This window comes from Leptonotus elevatus, chromosome 11 (assembly GCF_054856555.1).
Source record: "Leptonotus elevatus isolate MCC_2025b chromosome 11, RoL_Lele_1.0, whole genome shotgun sequence".
Taxonomy (NCBI): Eukaryota; Metazoa; Chordata; class Actinopteri; order Syngnathiformes; family Syngnathidae; genus Leptonotus; species Leptonotus elevatus.
Genome location: NC_141249.1, coordinates 1,170,659 through 1,190,236, shown reverse-complemented (window position 1 = coordinate 1,190,236; position 19,578 = coordinate 1,170,659). Strand labels below are relative to the sequence as shown.

The 19,578-nt window shown below is 40.3% G+C and overlaps 1 protein-coding gene and 1 long non-coding RNA gene across 4 annotated transcripts in view; one reads left to right on the top strand and one right to left on the bottom strand.

Moving 5' to 3' along the window:
* Window positions 1-725: 725 nt before the first annotated feature.
* On the bottom strand, window positions 726-5,816 carry LOC147165143 (uncharacterized). The gene is made up of 4 exons (XR_015096551.1): window positions 5,712-5,816; window positions 4,967-5,259; window positions 4,836-4,879; window positions 726-992 (listed from the first exon to the last, which is right to left on the bottom strand). It is a non-coding gene; the product is annotated as an uncharacterized LOC147165143 (long non-coding RNA).
* A 766-nt stretch (window positions 5,817-6,582) lies between these two features.
* The window catches only part of nlgn1 (neuroligin 1), a 230,978-nt gene continuing 217,982 nt past the window's right edge, over window positions 6,583-19,578 (top strand). For 2 of the 3 annotated variants that reach the window (XM_086088430.1, XM_086088429.1), the window contains exon 1: window positions 6,585-7,029. The gene's annotated coding sequence lies outside the window, so the exon portion shown is untranslated. Of the gene's footprint in view, window positions 7,030-19,578 lie in introns of all 3 variants that reach the window. The other variant, XM_086088428.1, reaches the window with a different exon arrangement.

Below are 19,578 nucleotides of genomic sequence, written 5' to 3'. Positions count from 1 at the left end.
AGAGACAGTGGGTTCCTTCCCGCTTCATTATAGATGACTCTCTAATTGAGGACTTCTATAGGGATCATCCTGTCCAGCCTGGGCCGTCGGGAGTCGGCCCTAGAGGGAGGGGTACTGTCACACCGCAGTGAGGTTGTCTTGTCATTTCCTGTTTTATTTTGAAAATTCTGACTCCTTTCGTTTTAGGTCACATGTGGTGTCAGTGTCAACCCTGATTCCTGATTGTGTCCACCTGTTTCCCATTACCCTCATGTGTTAAATGGTCTGCGTCTCCCCTGTCTTGTGCCTAAGTGTTTTTGTCAGAGCCACTCAAGCCAGTCACAATCCTCAGCCTTGTTGTCCTGTCTCTTGTGTGAACTTTGGTTTGTAACTTTGTATAGCCACAGTATAGTTTTAGTTAAGGAGTGATATTGTTTTGTTTGTAGTTTAGACTTCCTCCCTTTTGGAGCGCCTTTAGTTTAACATTTAATAGCCTTTGTTTTTTCCCTCTAAAAGAGGAGGTTTTTTGTTTGGCCTCAAACTCCTATCTCTGCGTCTGAGTCCTAAATCTGCCACGTCGTGTCAGATCTAAATCAATACATTGTTTTTTCAAACATTATCCAAACATCACAAACATTTGAATGTGAAGATATAATTTTAATTTCTTTACACATTTATAAACATATTGCAATGAAATAAAAATAACAACATCAATATTACCAATATAATATAAACACTTGTTTTGTTTTGAAATTGGGGTGGCTTAAAGTCTACAAAATTACAAAAATAGTTTAAAAAAACAAATCCAGACACTACCTGCCTGGGATGCATAAACCAAAACGCAGAAGAAGAAAAACACACCAATTTCTAATTTCCCAGGATATAATGTCATAAGTCTGCCGAGTCTTTATGGGCAACTGTCCACTCTCAGCTTTGATTTCTCCCCAAGAGTTGAGGCTCTTTAACGCATCCAAGGATGGCCATTATGGTCTCCACAACTACCATCTGAAACTCTAAGACAAACAGACATAAAATAACAGAATAACTTTAATTACTCACTTTAATGACCTTTTTTATTTTTTATTAAATTGGTTGAATCCTTTTAAATACCTCCTTTCTTTTTTCCATCAGTTGTACACCGTCTTCCTAGTTAGCTGAAACATTTTCCAATTACAAGTCTTTGCCTTATTACAAAAAGTATGTAGCATTCTGTCTGTGCGTTTGGATATGTTGTAGTTTGATTTGGTTGTACATATCAAGTAACATCTCTCTTTTTTTTTTAAAGTAAAGGTATGGTCCAAAGGTTTTGTTTTGGCCTGTCTAGCACGTTTCTGGGTGGAGACTCAATTTTTCCTTCCAGCCAGCCGACCGCTGACATCTGCAAAAATACTGCCATTATTTATATCACAGCCTTTGGTTTCAGATCTCCGAGATACATTGTAAAAAATATTCTCTGCATTGGAGTGCAAATATTTGTTGATGAAAAATTACACACTTCTGAATCACTCTTGCGATCACCGCAAATATTACCTTGTGGGGTACTGGCTTCGGACAGAGTAGAAAAGGCAATTAAATTACTTTTTCTTTTCTTTTAAACACTCACCATTGTGAACATATACAGGTGCTCGTCAAAAAATTTGAATATCCTCAAAAAGTTGAATAATTTCTGTAATTCCATTCAAAAAGTCAAACTTTCCTAGATTATAGATTTAGGGCCCACAATTTAAGTGATTTCAAGTATTTATTTGTTTATTTTAACATTATTTGGGCTTCCAGCTCATAAAACCCACTAAAAGAGGATGTCAAAAAATTTGAATAATATAAAGAAATCACCATGCATACTTCCCAGTCTTTTGCATGGGAAAAAAAAGATGGATGGTATTTTCAAAACGATATGTCAATCTACTATAGTTGGTTGGATTCCCTTTGCCTTAACAACTGCCTCGATGCGCCGTGACATTGCCTGGGGGTCCTGGAAGCCCAGGCTTTCTTGATGCTTGCTATCACAGATTATGTTAAAAGGAAAAGAAAATAACTGATGCCTAAACTGAGAGCTGCAAGAGAGAGAGGAGAAATTGCATACTTACGACATGACAAGTTGATTACTCATGCTCGCACCAGTACACCAACACTCAGTAAAGGCAAATAAACCACAAAAGTATGAGGAATATACAATCTCCAGGGCATTCAAAACAATAAACTCACTGTAGATTATGACAAAAATGCACCACAAGTACATATCAACATCAGCATAGTAACACAAGGAAAGATGAACATGATGAGCACAAATAATATGGACATTTGAATACGCTGACTACAAAACATTCAACACTGAGAATAAGTTGGACCCAGACAATCACTTCTACAAAAATGATTACTGCAGTTTCACTTGCAACTATTATATGGGCGATCAATTCAACAAAAATATAAAAATGAAAAATGCACTTTCAATTATTTCAATGGTAGAAGTCTCTACAGATTTTTTTTTTTACAAAAAACAAAGAATACCTGAATAAATTAAATAAATTCAAAAGAATTGCCATATCAGAAACATGGCTTGATAATGAAAAAAAAATGAGTGACATGGGACTGGAAGGATATGAAATGTTTGCAACAAATAGGGAAAACAGAAGGGGGGGGGGGGGGGTATATTCGCAATATATTTAGACAAAGCTCTAAGAAGCAGTCAAATTGAACATTTGACTACCAACATTGACTACATAATGGAATGTTTAACCATTGAAGTACATATTAAAAATGCACCAAATGTCATTAAAAGTTGTATGTATAGGACACCAGGATCATGTCTTGACATATTTAATGAAAAACTAACGGACATTCTCAGTTACACAAATGATAAAAAAATAAAATAAAACGCAAATAATGTGTGGTGATTTTAACATTGATTTGTTAAATCAGAATGAGCATCAGAAAACAACTGGTTTTAAAAATACAATGTATAGTAATAAACTATTCCCTGTAATTATGAAACTTAGCAGAATAACAATTAATACACCATGCATTACTAGAGCAGAATAAAAGCAACACACAAGAAATATGGAAAATACTAAATCATGTAATTAAAAATAGCTTAAAAAATAGATTATCCAGAATATTTTATAAAAGATCAAAATATTGTTATTGAAAAAATTCTGACATATCTAATGATTTTAATGAGTATTTTGTTAATGTTGGCAGTAATTTGGCAAAATAAATCCCTGAGCCAAGAAACAAACGTGAAATAGATAAGCACATCAAAAATAATCCATCCACTGTGTGGCTTAATGCTGTTAATGATACAGAAGTATTAAATGTTAAAACATTACAAAAATAAAAAGTCCACTGACTGCTCAACATTGATATGACATTAGTAAAAAGTATTGTAAAATATGTTGTGCAACCTTTGCCATATATATGTAATTTGTTGTTTAAAGCCGGTATATTTCCATCAAAAATGAAAATGAAAAAGTTTTTAGTTTTTGGTACTAGACAAACCACACAACAGGTCAAAATTATGGTAAATTAAATAGAAATAGAAATAGTGTATGAAAATAGATTTCTTGGAGTAGTTATTGATGAAAAATTATGTTGGAAGTCACACACATATAATGTCAAAAGGAAAATGTCAAAAATTATAGGGATACTCTCTAAAACTAAGGATGTCCTGAATAAGAAATCATTATACACATTATATTGTTCATTATTATTACCATATCTGACCAATTGTGTGGAAATCGCACAAATGTATAAAGTACACAATAATCTCCTCTGCCACAGTACTCAGAAGGTGTTTGAAATTAGAGAGAGTCCTTCTAACATAAACCCCTTATACAAGTGTCTACAAAAAAATTAAAACAAGAACAAATATTAAGCAAAGGTGTGTTTTTGTAAAAGGTGTTAAATTTGTGGAATGATTTTGGAACTGACCTGAAAAGATGTCAGTCACTTGCTGAATTAAACATTTTTTTAAAAGCAAAGTAAAAACAAAACAAAAAAACCCAGACTTACATCAGACATGAGCTGTTAAAATTGTATATATGCTGTAATTTATTTGGATGTATCGGTATGACTGTAATGAAAATTGTATATGTGAGTATGAGGATATGATTTATAAATGTATTATGGTATATGCCTATGAATTTCATGTACATATGTCACTGGCAAATGCGCGTATGTTCAAGTGCACTTGTATCTATGACTGGGTTTATACATTTTCCTTTTGTTGAAATACATCATTTTATCAACATAAAACAAATAAGGGGTAGGACTAGATAAGTTTTTAACTTCCTCTTACCCTTTTTAAACATATAAACTATTTTCTTTCTTCCTATTCTTGTTTTTCTTTTTACTTCAACTTAACTTGTAATGTGTTTTCTTTATGTTTATATGTTCAATAAAACTATAAACCAAACCAAACCAAAAAACAAAGAGCTGACAGCAAGCATCCATAAAGCCTGGGCTTCCAGGAAACCCAAGCAATGCCACGGCGCATCGAGGCAGTGATTAAGGCAAAGGGAATCCAACCAAGTATTGAAGATTGACATGTCGTTTTGAAAATACCATCCATCCATCTATCTTTTATTTTCCCATGCAAAACACTGGGAAGTATGCATGGTGATTTCTTCACATTATTAAATTTTTTTGACATACTGTTTTCATTGTTTTTTGTTTTTGTTTTTTTTAGCTGGAAGACCAAATAATGTAAAAATAAAGAAATACATACTTGAAATCAATAAATTGTGGGCCCTGAATCTATAATCTATGAAAGTTTGACTTTTTGAATGGAATTATGGAATGTATTCAACTTTTTGAGGATATTTTAATTTTTTGACAAGCACGTGTAATCCACGTGTTACCTTGTGGGGTCCCGACAGTAGTATGGATGAGACTGCATCTATCGCTGGGAGATAAATAAATTGCATAAGTTACATGTCTAACTTGCAACCCATACCAAAGCAGTCCAACACTACACAGAATTACTGTGTACCTTCAGGAGTCCTGGCTGCATTGTGGACACGTGGTGCGTCTTGCCGCCAATATTCACTGTTGGGGGGTATTGAAATTAATATTTTTACTCACAGTGTTACCATTGTGAACATTTTGATACTTAACAAATACGGTGCCTTGTGTCCTGCCTGTCACGTTGCCAGGTGCTGATGTGTGTGCGCCATTGATTAGCTGCTGGAACATTAGTCACATTTGTTTCATATACAGTAGGCGGTTTACCTAATAACTTGTGTACTTTGTCCTCCTGCCGCACATCATTATGTTGTGGATGACCTAAGGTAGAAATGATCAACAATAACTTTGTATGCATTAATATTGAGAATTTACATGTGCATTAACTAATCACCAATTTGGATAAACGGAATGGTTTGAAATCAGAGAAGATAGTAAGTATATCAATTCATTATGTACAATATTTCCCCCCAATTTTTTTTGTAGCGTCTTACACAGCTGATGTACAAGTCATAATCCTTACATACAATTTAAAAAAATGGAGCAAGCAAGAAATAAAAAGCTAACTAACTCTCTAAACGCCTTCCTCCTTTAACCTTAACATTTCTGTGTCAGAAGCACATCTCTTATTTTTTTATTATTTATTTTTATTATTTTTTTATTTTTATTTTTTTAAACACCATGATTGATGGAAACTTAACCGCAAGCTGAACAATTAAATGAACAAACATTGCAGGACTAAACATTTCAATAACGTGGCTTTGAGCACTCACCTATGGGCAGCCCTTCTCTGTTTTTTAGAAATTGTTTTTTGTTTTTGAAGCAATAGTTGTCCAAGAGGACTACAAATCAAAGGTTGCTTCTTATTGCCACTTCACTTCTTCTTTTTCTCCCTTCAGACTGACCGGAAGCTTGAACGCGTTGCTGCCTCCTAGTGGTGGGGAGGTATCATACAGTTATAAAGACCCGCTGACAGTACATGACAATCTCGTATGCACATATGCTTATAGTATTTGGCTGCTTTATTCATGAATCGTGCGATCTGGCATTTTGTTTCACACTGATGATCCAGTTGGTCAGTTATTTATTTACTTTTTGTGTCAATACACATTATTCAGTGTATTTGATTCAATCGTCTAGATTTGGTCTAAAGAGAGTTGAAATGAGAACTTGATTTAGACGTTTAAAACAAGTCTAAATATGAACTACACTGTACATTGATCAATTACTGTTTAAAACGTAGTAATGCAACGTTTTACCATCATTTATACAACCTACAGGTTTTTTTTTTTTAATTTAATAGTTAATATTTACTTGATTATTTGTATCGTCTAGATTCGGGCTAAAATATAGACGGGCTAATTTCGGTCTGAACTTAGAAGAGACGTCTAATAGACGATCTATGGCTCAGTGGGTATAATAATGTATGTAGATAAATCGTACTGCAACGACATGAAATCATCTTTTGAGTTAACAAAAAAAAAAAGCATGAAAGCATCCATTACATACATCTATACTACTACTACTACTAATAATAATAATATGATGTATCTACATAATAATACGATTTATCTACATACATTCAAACATGAAGACTAGAATTTACATAATTAATTTCCATCCTTAGGGCAAGCTATTGTGGCGTGGTCTACTCCACACACGCTGCTTGCATTAAAACTGTATGAAGATGATTTATTATTATTATTTATTTATTTTTATCAGCCAAGTGCAGCCTGTATCGTGAGAAGCGGACGGTGGTGGGGGTGGAATCCTTCATCTTTCCAGCATCACCGCCATTTCTGAGGGAGACGGTTAGTGCGTCAAACGCTCAGTGCGTTGTGGCTGCATGCTTGTCGTCGAATATAATCCGTAATATCGACGTGGATCAATGAAACGCATGCAATTAACCACAGTTTTTTTCCGTGAAGCAGAACCCCCCCCACCCCCTTTTTCTTTTTTTTTGTCTGGCAGTGCGTTCATTCGAACCCATTATTTTGTGGGCTATGTCGACAAAAAAGGCTCCCTTTTCCAGTTGATAACGCAGTGCACAGAGGACTACTGTGGATCAAGCAGACTGGAGACACTTACATGGTAAATACACATCTTGTCAAATTATCTCGTCAGGAGGAAGGAATTCGGTAATATATGGCATGACACGACTGATGAACTGAAGCAGCCTGTTCAGTGGTTTGAATGTCTTAATCGCACGACATAGGAGAAAGCGATGGTGGGCAAATTGGTCGGGGGGCTAAATTCAACTATATACTTTATGTCGTAATTTCTGCGCAGTGGAAAGGGATAATATGTGGAAACATGCTTTCCCCCCCCCCCCCCCCCCCCCCTTCGAGACGGCTAACAGACCTGGCACATCCACTCTGCGCAAACAGCAGCGTTAATAGACTGATTTAATAAATTGGGATCCAAATCCTATCATGTCCCCATGACGTTTCTCAACTTAAACTGTTTGGAATCTCATACATTCAACACTGCTTTGGCGTATGTTCCTTCCAGACTGCGTGGATGCAATTTCTCAAACATAATAGCCTACTAAAGAAACTGTTCATGATGCCACACTCAATGTTATTTATGTATTTATGATTCAATAATTCCAGATCTTTCCCAAAATTGATTATTGGATCTGTACATGGGAGAGGGGTGTGTGTGTGTGTGTGTGTGGAGGGGGGGGGGGGGGGGGTCTGATATTTAATGTATGTGTTTGTGTGTGCAAGGTTCAATTGATATTTGCAACAATTGAGGGCACAGTTGTATGATGAACATGGATTAATGCATTATCTTTTACTATAACATTATTGACTTGGCCAGATGATTATATGTGGGTGCATTTATTGAATATGTAAATATTGCATTTTAACGGATTAAATAAATTACACTTGTGTCTAAGGCAATATTGAATTGGTTACAAATATCCCAAATTAAACCTCTATGGAAATGTCCTTAAAAAATTTGCCTAGCAAAGAGACAGCCAGCTCTCCAACAACATACCTCATTTTCATATTTTTGACCCACATCAAGTCTCAAAGTCCAAGCAAGCACTGACTGAGTTACCAAATAAAATAATCAGCAGACACTGTAGCTCAAAATATAACCTTGCGTAATAATGAAGCCTAATGTTTTATGTCCCTATCTGGCTTTGTGATTGGATTTGTTTCTTTGTTATATCCCATTGCCTTCACTGTTTCTGGAGAGAGGGGGCCAGGCTATAGCAGTTCATGCAGTCCCTGGAGCTCTGATCTACATAGCTGAGCCCTCAAGGAAAACATCTACTTAATGCTTTTTTCACCCCCGACTACCTCTCGCTATTGTTCTCTCCGTTAATATACCCTTCTTTCCTCTCCTTTTGCCATTTCTAGTAATAAAAGACTAAAGTGTTTAAATTGAATCTAAACTGGATAATGGTATGCAGTTATTGCTTTCAAAATTTTGAAGAAGCCATTTTAAATTCTCCCTGCATTTTACCCAAAGTCATCTGAGATAGGCTCCTGGACTGACCCTAGTTAGGATAAGCGGCACAGAAAATTGATGGATATGAAATTCTTCTAAATACACTCCATCCCGTAAATAATGAGTGCAGTATGCAAGATGTCAAAATAAAACATTTATTCACTGTACAAGCAATGACTTAGGTGATATTTTACCAAGTGCTTCCTTAACTTACGAGTTTAATTTGTGCCATGACTTGTAATTCAAATCACTCACACCTCAAATCAACTTTCTCCATTGAAATGAATGGAAATTAATGCATTTAAGTCACCCACCAAAAATGTTTGAATGTTTTTAAATAAGCAACATAGCAGTATTATACTACATACGAATACTCACTATTGATAATGTTGCTACATTATATAATAGAATATAATGTTGATTAAAAAAAAACTTGTACAAGCCTATAACCTAATAACCACCGACAATGTTCTAAAATTTGCCCTTTTCACAATGTGGTAGGCCGACAATGTAATAACTGGCCAATATTGTAATAAAAGTCCTGAAGCTATAACATAATACATTTTGACCAATAATTTAGTAATATTTAGTTTTTGGCTAGTTATTATGTGTCTGGCCAGGATTTTATTTTACCTGGTCAATAACGTAATAGCAAATAGCATAAGTTATTAGCCAAAAGTGATTACATTACAGTTTCATTACTTTTACTACATTATTTGCCAGTTATTACTTTATAGGCCTATTACATTTAAAAAAGGGCACATTTATAACATTATGGGCCATTTTTAAGTTATGGACTTATACAAATGTTATTGCAACATTATATCACATTTCATTTAAATAGAATACAATTCCACTTCACTTAACCCCTTCAGACCCATAGATGGTCCCAGTGGACATGACGTATTCGCATGTCAAAACCAATAAAACACATAATTTGGATGTCAACACCTCTAGTTCATGATTGGATTTTCCATAACCAATCACAATCGCAAGTTTATTTGCATGATGTTCATGTTAAAAATGTTGCATATAAGCTTATAGGTTTACAACACATTACAGTATTATCCTGGTGTCCACTGTAACAACTAAAAACATGAGATAACCCCCCCCCCCCCGCAAAAAAAAAGGTGTATGTTCTTATGTGGGAAATGAATCAAAATCAGCACAAATAAATAAATGTTGCCCAGCAGAAAAAAATCAGTACTAGAGGGGTAACATAGAATGTATGAATTAGTGTTGCCATGATACCAAAATTTCAACTTTGATACTATACCTGTGTAAAATTCCTCGATAGCGGTACTGAAACGGTACCTCGACAAAAATCTAAAACATCAGCAAACGCAGCCAAATTAAAACTGACAAAATAATTTCTAATTATTTTTGTTATTAATTCAAAATATTAGGCTGTATACATGTTAATGTATGTACATACTGTATATATTTATGCATAAAATATGAGCTTTCACATTGCAGGCCATATTTTTGAAGTACCGTATTTGACTCAGTTGTAGATATTGGCAATACAGTGGCACTCCAATGACTCAATGTAATGTTGCTTGTGGACGCGTGTGTGCTCTTATCCATTCCACTCCCAACTAGTCAAATGCGTAACCAAATACTACAAACTGGGGACAAAATAATTCACACTTCACTTATTTTTTAAGGGAAGTGTCAAAAATGCGCCACAACTTGTCGCTCAGTCAGTCAGCTTTTTCTATGCCTACCTGAGCATTGAACGCACCCCGGATCCAGTGCAGAACGTGAGTGATTGTTGCTTTTTCTTCTATTTCACCGCGATAAACATTTTTTCCTTACAAAACGTTTCTAGAATTGAAAATTGAAAACCACGCGTGTGTTCTTCATGTGTTATTTGAAAACATGCGTAGGAAGTGCTGTCGCGTGGCTTCCACTCAATGCGTGCGCGCTCCCACGGCAGCAGATACAATTTTTCACGGGCGTAAGTACTTTAAGCACAACACGTTAGCAAGGTGCTTATGCTCATATTGGATGCGTTCCCGCCTCGAGCCACAGTAACTTTAAAAAAAGCCTTACAGACAGGCTTTGTCATGTTGGTTGGCTTGCCATGCCTGTGGGCCATGTAAGTTCCATATGACACTTCGCGCGTCATGCTTCTCAACAAGGAGTGGACAAGCAGCACTTGAAGCCATCTTCCTGTGTCTTTGCGCACGCACGCAGAAAGAGGCGTGCCACTTACTTCAAGCCTTTCCCACATATCGATAGACAGATGACCATGTGTGTATGTGTACCTGCCTTTAAAACACATAGTTGGCAAGCTGTCTCGTGTATATATTTTTTTAAATACCGATGCTAAAAAACCCGATACAGAGCCATATTTGACGCAGAAACATCGCGGTACGGTACTAGTATCCCGTGCAACACTAGTATGAAGCAACATTTTTTCTCACTTCACTATCGCTGAACTTAATTTTCTTCACTATTTTTTGGACTTTATTGACAAGCTTGCTCTTTTTTTTAATACGTGATTTCATGCTCTAATTCCGTGGACGTAGTAGGAGTCTTCTCAGTAGTTGCTCGGACCCATGACAGTAAAAAAGACATTTTGAAAAATATCAGTAGGCTACCATAAAAATGTCTTGGGACATGGCCTTGACGCCTCCCTGGAGAGGTGTTCCGGGCATGTCCCACAGGCAGGAGGCCCCAGGGACGACCCAGGACACGCTGAAGAGACTATGTCTCTTGGTTGGCCTGAGAACGCCTTAGGATCCCGCCGGAGGAGCTGGTTGAAGTGGCTGGAGTCAGGGAAGTCTGGGCTTCCCTCCTAAAGCAGCTGCCCCCGCGACCCAACCCCGAATAAGCGGCAGTAAATGGATGGATGGATGGATGGATGGATGGATGGATGGAATTCACAACAGATAACCTACTTTCATTGCAACCGTAACTGTGAACTGGTGGGCAGATATTGTCAAATTTGTTTACCTGCTTGGTCATGCTATATGGTGTATGGTAAACTATTTAAAGAATTCAATCCATCGTGTCCCGAATCTTTGCCGCTCTTCATTTACTTAAACGGGACCTGAAAAGAAAATTGCAGTTTTTTAAAGTTTGATCATAATATGCATTCCCCCACCCTGACTAACGCCGGGATTACACTGCATGCGTGTGCGTTGCGTCTCCTCTCCGCTGCGTCTTGACTGTGTGCTGCGGACACGTCAATTTTATGGACAAAACTCACCGTCTGCGCACACCTGCTGTCCGGCAAGTCCGTCACGGACAACTTCCCGCCGTGTCTCGCGTGATCGCGTGCGATAATGTGGCATTAAAAAACGATAAACACAATTTTGTCTGTGCTCAACAGAGAAGCAGAAATAGAGAAGCAGAAAGAAAGGACTGGAACCTTTGATTGAACCTCCTTTGATTGAACCTTTTTTTTTGGCTTTCCTTATAAAAAGGATGTGCTGTGTCATATATTATTTTGTGGCTTTCCACCTCCAATATAAACCTCTCCTCGTCCATGTTCACTGGTGTTTAAACCGTGAATAAGCACCTGGCATGTTGACTCCAGGCCTGGCTACGCCCATTATGACTGACATGATTGCGAAATAGGATCTGGCGAGTGTTTTATTCTGAAAAGTAACCGGAAATTTTATTTTGAAACTGCGTCGGTCGTCCTGTCCCGCTTGATGTGTTCTGTGCTTGTTTGCCATTTGATGGATGCCGACGGATGCGTCGTCCGACAAAATTAGAAAATAATTCTATCCGTGCGGCGGTCTCCGGCACGACACAGCTACTCCGCAGTCGATCCGCAGCGCACACGCAGCCGGTGTAATCCCCAGAGTTGTGAGGAAAATGACCCATGTTTCCCTTGTCTCTGGCAGTTCGTGTCAACACAGCTCAAATAGGCTGTTTCATACTCCACCTTTTTCACTTTTATAATCATTAACTCTACCCTCAGAATTTTGAACCCCTCCCCCAACCCTCATTATAATACTCGAGGGAGCTGGTCGGCACTGCGGGGACTAGCTGCTTTCTACTCGCTGGCTCGTGAAAGACGCTTGGTAGTTTGTGCCTGCTGGCTCGCGGAAGCCATTTGGCAGCAAGGCGGGCCCCGCACCACCGGCTCGCGGAAACCGCCCCCCACGCCGCCAGCTCGCAGAAGCCATTCTGGCAGTGGCGCCGGCTCGCGCAAGTTGCCCCTGCACCACCGGCTTGCATAAGCCGTTCGGCAGCCAGGCAGGTCTCCACTCCCTTCGGAGAGTGCGGCGTCCGGCGCTCTTTCTCACGCGAAGGTCCACCGCTGCCCGACTGCCTGCCTTGCTGCCGAGCAGCTTCTTGCGAACCGGCAGTCTCTGTGGAAGGACGGCTTCCCATCGTGGAAGTACAGCTGTGTGGGAAGCAGCAACCAAGTTTGCAGAGGCGGGCAAGGCAGAGAATAAAGTAATTAATTATGCTTGTTGTAATGGCATGTTGTACATAAAGATGGCATTTGGTGATTATCTATTGAATCACAGTAGATCATCTTGTGGAGCCTGTATTTCTTCAATAAGACAGAATTTCACCCAAAATTCCTTTGATACAGTATCAGGGCATCCAGAGGATGGTTGTTGTTGTCGCTGCAAAGCTCGCGCAAGGTCACCTTTAATAGCCCACTCGATTTCAGATGCCAAGACACTGCTATCCAGATCCAGCCTGTCTCAGTGACTCACTGTCGGTATGTCCAAACTAGGGGTGGGACAAAAAAACGATTTGACCGGATATCGTTCTTCTAGTAGAGCTATAATGACCGTAGGTAGAAGACTGCTCAATCGATACAAAATCCGCAGGGAATCCTTAGATACATTGTTTTTAAAGCTGTGGACGGGCTATCGTGTGGCTATGAATCGGTTGGGTGTGTGAGGCTTTATGGTTTTCATCTTTTATTACAAGAACAAGAGCTATGCGCCGTCGTACTCTACTACTAGCAAAGTAGCGCTCATAGACGTTTAATTCCCCAGATGTTGAAACATAATACAATGACACAATTATGCATCTTTTTTTGGAGGGCCCACCGTCAACGCCGGGCTCGCACATGGCACGCACAGTGTGCTTGTGTCACAGCGAGTGAGAACATGCAACTGGAGAGTACAGTGGCAGAAGTCCGTACATCTCGGCATTTTCCATGGCTATTGAGTCCTCTCGGTCCACTTGTACATTCCGGTGTTGGACTGCGCGTGACCCCAAAGAATAACTGCTGTGACTATCCAATGCATGGATTCAAACTTCACACAGGAGAGACTTCCGGTGGTACGTAGGGAGAAGACGTTTATCTGAAGGCTCCCGACGAACCTTTTTTATTTTTTATTTAACGACGCTTTCTCTTGAATCTCAAGCACCACTAACGTTGTTTAGTTGAACTGGAGATTATCTCTTGCAAAATGAGCAGCTCGAGGAGTACACAATCATTGAATAATGCCCAGACGCCGGCGACGCGTGCTGCTAACAAACTAGCTTTGTTTGCGGCTAGCAATCCAACAGCGACTAGCCCAAAGGAAGACTCGACCACGTTGTCTGCTACGTGCCAGTTGTCGGCAGAATTTGCCTAACAAAGGACTTTGATTAAGGAGGACGTATCCTTGCTAATCCAAGAAGCCAAAAAACCACTGAAAGCTTCACTGGATTCACTACAGCTAACGGTGAACTCATTTCAGAACCATCTTACCTCTGTGGAATCTATCGCTGGTGAAAACTTTGAACGGCTAACTTCTGCGTAGTTCAAGGTGGAGACGCTCCAGAAACTGGACCAGCTTCTTTTGGATTGGCTCGACGACCTAGAGAACCGCTCACGAAGAGCTAACCTCCGTATATTTAACATTCCTGAAGGCAGCGAGGACAGAAATTATCCTGTCAAGTTCATTGCGTAGGTTCTCATGGAGGCGATGGGCGCGGAGATTCCCACACCACCCGAACTGGAGAGAGCCCACCGTACTCCGACATTTGAACCCGCCCAGAGGAAGACTGCTTCTCCAGGTTCTAGCAGAAATAAGTGTCCTTGCGCTGGGCTTGTAACCACAAAGTCAAGTACAGAGAAACCACTTTACAGGTCTTCCAAGATGTCAGCGCAGCGCTCGCCAAAAAGAGATCCGCGTTCAACGACGTCAAGCAAGCACTGTATTGGAAGAACATCAGGTTCTGCGTGCTGTACCCTTCGCATCACACACGGCGAAGACGCGTTCACCTTTGATACACCTGATGAAGCACAGAAGCTTTTCCACCGCAGGTTTGGCATGGAACCAAACTGAGAATGTCACAGCTGGGACCCACATCTGATGCCGCATACCGCCGGTGATGTGGACACGTTTCCTCATTTTTGTATGTCAACAAACAGGGTTGGGAGGGTTACTTTTAAAATGTAATCCATTACAGTTACAAGTTACCTGCTAAAAAATTTAGTTAGTAAATTAATCCAAGTACCATAATATTAAAGTAATGTAACTGGATTACTTTTGGATTACTCCAATATTGAGTATGCTCATGAAGACAACATTTAAATAAATATCACCACAATAAATATTATATACAATGTGCCCCTGCTATTTGCGGGTGATAGGGACCCGGGTAGCCTACAAATAGCAAAAATCCTTGTGTAATTAAAAAAGCTTTTTCAAACTGCCCTACTACTAGTTAGTTAGTTCGTCCCCACCCCCTCGACATGTAGCAAGAGTCCCACTCGCGCGGGCCGGTGGGTGGGCATGCATGCATGTGCATGCATTCTCTCTCTCTCCTTCTCTCTCTCTCCCCCTCTCTCTCTTTCTCTTTCTCTCTCTCTCTCCTTCCCTCCCTCCGTCTCTCTCCCCCTCTCTCGCCCTAGCTCTCTCTCTCTCACCCTCATCGTAGAAATTGTAATCCCTGAAGTAATCCCCATTTTTAATAAATGTACCTGTAATCTGATTTCATGTTTTTTTTCCTGTAACTGTAACGGAATACAGTTTAAAAAAAATTGTAATCTGATTACGTAACGGCGGTACATGTATTCCGTTACTTCCCAAGCCTGTCAACAAATATGGACTTCAGGTATGACTAAGCATTGAGAATCTTCTCCACTCCAGTGATGCAGGTTTTCAATCTTTCTGGATCATTGAGGGACGTAAGGATGTCATCCACGTAACAGTTCTCCTCCAGAACACTCCTCCATGATAGCAAACTGAGGTAATCTTGCCGTTTCTCTCATGGCAAGCTGTGCAATACAGTCAGCTGGCCGGTCGCTGATGTTTAACCTGGTGATGGCGTACTCTTCCATCTTCCCATTTGTGTCATCTCTCCAGAGAAACCGGTGAAGATGAACCTCCTTTTTCTTCAGCCAGACAGTTATACATTTTCTTGATGACTCCTAGAGCTGCGTGCACACCTGTTCTGAACCTTAGGAGAACTCCTCTGATGGGATTGAGGACATCAGGACCTTTGAAAAGAAGATTCAGAGCAATCAGGTGGCTGATGTACCAAACCGGAACGTCCCAGCCCTCAATTTCTTCTTTGGTGGGCTTCAAAGCTGCAACCCTTGTGACCATCTCGTGGAGCTGTGCAACATATGCAGACTTCCACTCTGGGCCCTTCTCAAGGCGTCTCTCAGTTGTCAAGAAGGTAGCCTCTACCCCTTGCCTGGAGTTTGGGAGGAACATAGGATCACCTCTCCATGGGTATGCTGCATCCCAGTAAGGGAATGGACTGTGCTCATCTCTCATAACATAAGTGAGGCCTTCCTTGATCTTCTCCAGTTCTTTTTCTTCTGCTAGGGTCATTTCTTTCACCACACCGACATCCCCCACATCTTGGTTCACATGCCGCTCCAATGCTGTCCCACTTCCACCAGTTGAGTATCTCCTTAGTGGTCAGAGCTGCACCTCGAATCACTTCCACCTCGTCATGCATCTCTTGCTGGTTTTGGCTGGTCTGTGGGTCTAAAAGTGTCTCTTTGTATGACACTACAGCTGTACTCAGTGACCTCACAAAGTGGGTTCTGGACATGTACAATGCCATATCTATTTTTTCAAACAGATTGGGATGTGCTCCTTCTGCAGTTTTCCCTAAAGGACCTTCCAACAAAACAAGATCCCCAGTCACCTTTATCTTCTGTGGGGCTAGACGTCCTTCTCTGTGGCTTTTCAGATGCTCAATCTGTTTTGGATGGATCAGCTCCTCAGTTGAAACTTCTGGGGAAAAACTTCTTCAGCTGTTGTGGGGTGACTGCCTGGTGCACTTTGGTTACTTTGTTCAATCCATAGCACAGAATCTGATGAGCCCTTTCTTTACCCTCTGGAGTTTTTATCCTGGTCCTCATGGTGTACCTCTTGGTGGTAACCTTCATTGGCATTCCGCCAACCCCTTGGATGACCAATGTCATGTCCTCGTCCCTTAGCTGGAGGCGTCTGGCAGCTTTGTGGGCGATATAATTTGTGTCTGAGGCCAAGTATAATAATGGACTTCAGGTATGACTAAGTCATTATATTAGGTGTCATTATGCTTTTGAAGCGCATCGCCAGCTCATCAGTTGTGTATTTTGGTTAACATTATTTTATTTTATTTAAAAAAAAAAAAATCCCCTTTTTTTTTAAATTCACAATATAATTTGATTGGTTTAGTGTTGTGTTCAGTTACTGGCTGGTTCAAGCTATATTTTTATCATTAGGCATCAACACACTAGGTTTTATGCTTTTGAAGCGCATCGCCAGCTCCTTAGCTGTGTAATTTGGTTTACAGTATTTTATTTATTTACATTTTTTTTTTTTTCCTTTCTTTTTTTCTTATTCACAATTCATAATTTGATTGGTTTGGTGCTGTGTTGAATTACCGATTTGTGCATTTATGGACACGTTTCCTCTGTTCCTTATTCAAAAAAATAGCGCTGGATTTACAGTATGACTATCTCATTGTTTTATTAGGTATCAACACTCCCGTTATGCTTTTGAAGCGCATCACCAGCTCCGTAGCTGTGTATTTTGTTTTATAGTTTTTATTTTATTTGTTTTATTCCCTTTCTTTTTTGTTATTCACAATTTAATTTGGTTTGGTGCCGTGTTCAATTACTGATTTGTGCATTTGTTCCAAAAGTGTTTGAGTCCCCAAGCATAAGTTGTTGGGAGCCTTCATGGTCATCGTCATGTACGTTAGCTTAACTAGAAGTCTTAAGACTATATGCACAAATTACTGAAGCATAATACATAAACTGCTAGAAAAAAAGAGCCAAACATTTCTTACCGGCTGCCCATGTGGCCTGTATCTTAGACAAAACATTTCCACATGGGTTCCACCCTTTTATATATCCCTGGTCTCCCGATCCTTGATTCAGGGAGACCACATGAAATCAGCTGTGCTTCTTCAATGAAAGTCATCACTGGGCTGGGATTTTCAAGATCCCCAAAACATCTTGAACATCCCAGCCCAGTGATACAGTTCCTTTAGTGTCCACATAAGACCACGTTTATGAACCTTGAGAATTCTCAGGTTTTTGCTGCTTCTCAACTACAAGCAGAACCACCAGTCGCCGGATGTCCCTGCGAAGGACAGTGGTTGGAGTTGGGACTGAATGCTTCTTCCGCGATCCAGCAGTGAGGGGAGCAAGAAGGCTCACGCAGGTCTGAATGTCAACATCCCGGACAACTCCTCTTTTGTTAGGGTAGGTCTCCAGAACTCGGCCTAATCGGAACTGGCCTCTCAACGTATTTTGATCCGCTATCCAGACCAGGTCTCCTACCTGAACATTCCTAGAAGCTTTGTGCCATTTGGGTCGGACAAACAGGTTTGGACCTGCAAAGTCGTTCCAGCTTGTCCAAAACGTGTTTACTGCAGCCTGGATAGCCTTTAATCTGTGGCATGAGCGGCCTTCCAAACGAATCCCTTCCAGGTCTCCAGCCTTCCCGTTCGTCCGAGGATGAGGGAATTTGTAGAGACGTATTCCATAATGTCCTCCTGCACCTGGGCCGGGTATCGATCGGTCTCTCATTTGCCAAGTTAGCTGAAGAGAACAAGAGGGTCTGGAATTCTCCCCAAGTGAAGTTGCCGGTGGTTCAGCCAAGATTGGAAAGTGCTCTCTTGAGGATTTGGACAGCTGCCTCAGCTGCTCCATTTCGGTGGGGTAAATCTGCGGGATGGACGACCCCCTTCCACTCTATACAATTCCTGGCAGCCACGTTTTCCATGGACGCCTTTTCTATACATGCTGGGTGCCTTCAGCTTCCTGCAGGTGCTTTACTCCTGTGACAGCAGGAAGTGAAGACCTTCTCATACTTTTCCAGTAAGTCCGGCAGCAAGTCAGCCAATAACTTCTCTTGTTCTTGTGTGAGCTTTAATCTCCTCCTGCTTTTGTCGACTTTTCCACTGCAATCATTACCTTTCCTTTTCTTTGGGCAGAGGAGGTAATGGTGATCTGAGGAAACACCTTTCTGACATCCTTCTTTTGTGCCGACCTTTTGTCCTGCATTTGCAGTGACAAGTAAGCATCATGAGGACTATAAGTTTTTTCAGTTCACTCACCATCTGCTTCTTTTCATATGCGCTGGCATGCTTTACTCCTGTGACAGCAGGAAGTGAAGACCTTCTCATATTTTTCCAGTAAGTCCGGCAGCAAGTCAGCCAATAACTTCTCTTGTTCTTGTGTGAGCTTTAATCTCCTCCTGCTTTTGTCGACTTTTCCACTGCAATCATTACCTTTCCTTTTCTTTGGGCAGAGGAGGTAATGGTGATCTGAGGAAACACCTTTCTGACATCCTTCTTTTGTGCAGAGAAACCTTAGGGCGCACTTGCCAACGTCACTGTGAGAGCCTCTTTCTCTGGCTAGTCAAGTCCTTTTCTTACAGGCAAACAGTCTTCCTCTGTGCTCTTCATCACCACACATGATGCATGCATCTTTTCGAGACTTCTCCTTTTGTGGCCTTCGTGAAAGACTTCCTCTTCTCTTTTCCCCTTTTGTATTGTCCAGGATCATCCACAATTGTCAACTGCTCCATTCTCTCAAGAAACTCCTCTTGTTTCTTCAGAAACTGGAGAAGACGATCAAAGTGGTTGCCTGGTGTTATCCCATTTGCAGGATCGCTCACTTGAAGGAGCCATTCTCTCTTCATGGTGTCTAGAAGCTTGCTCTCTATTGATTTAACCACTAGTCCGTTCTTTAGAGCATCTTCCTCGCCCAAGTCTTGGAGATCAAACAATGCTCTTTCCACGGCT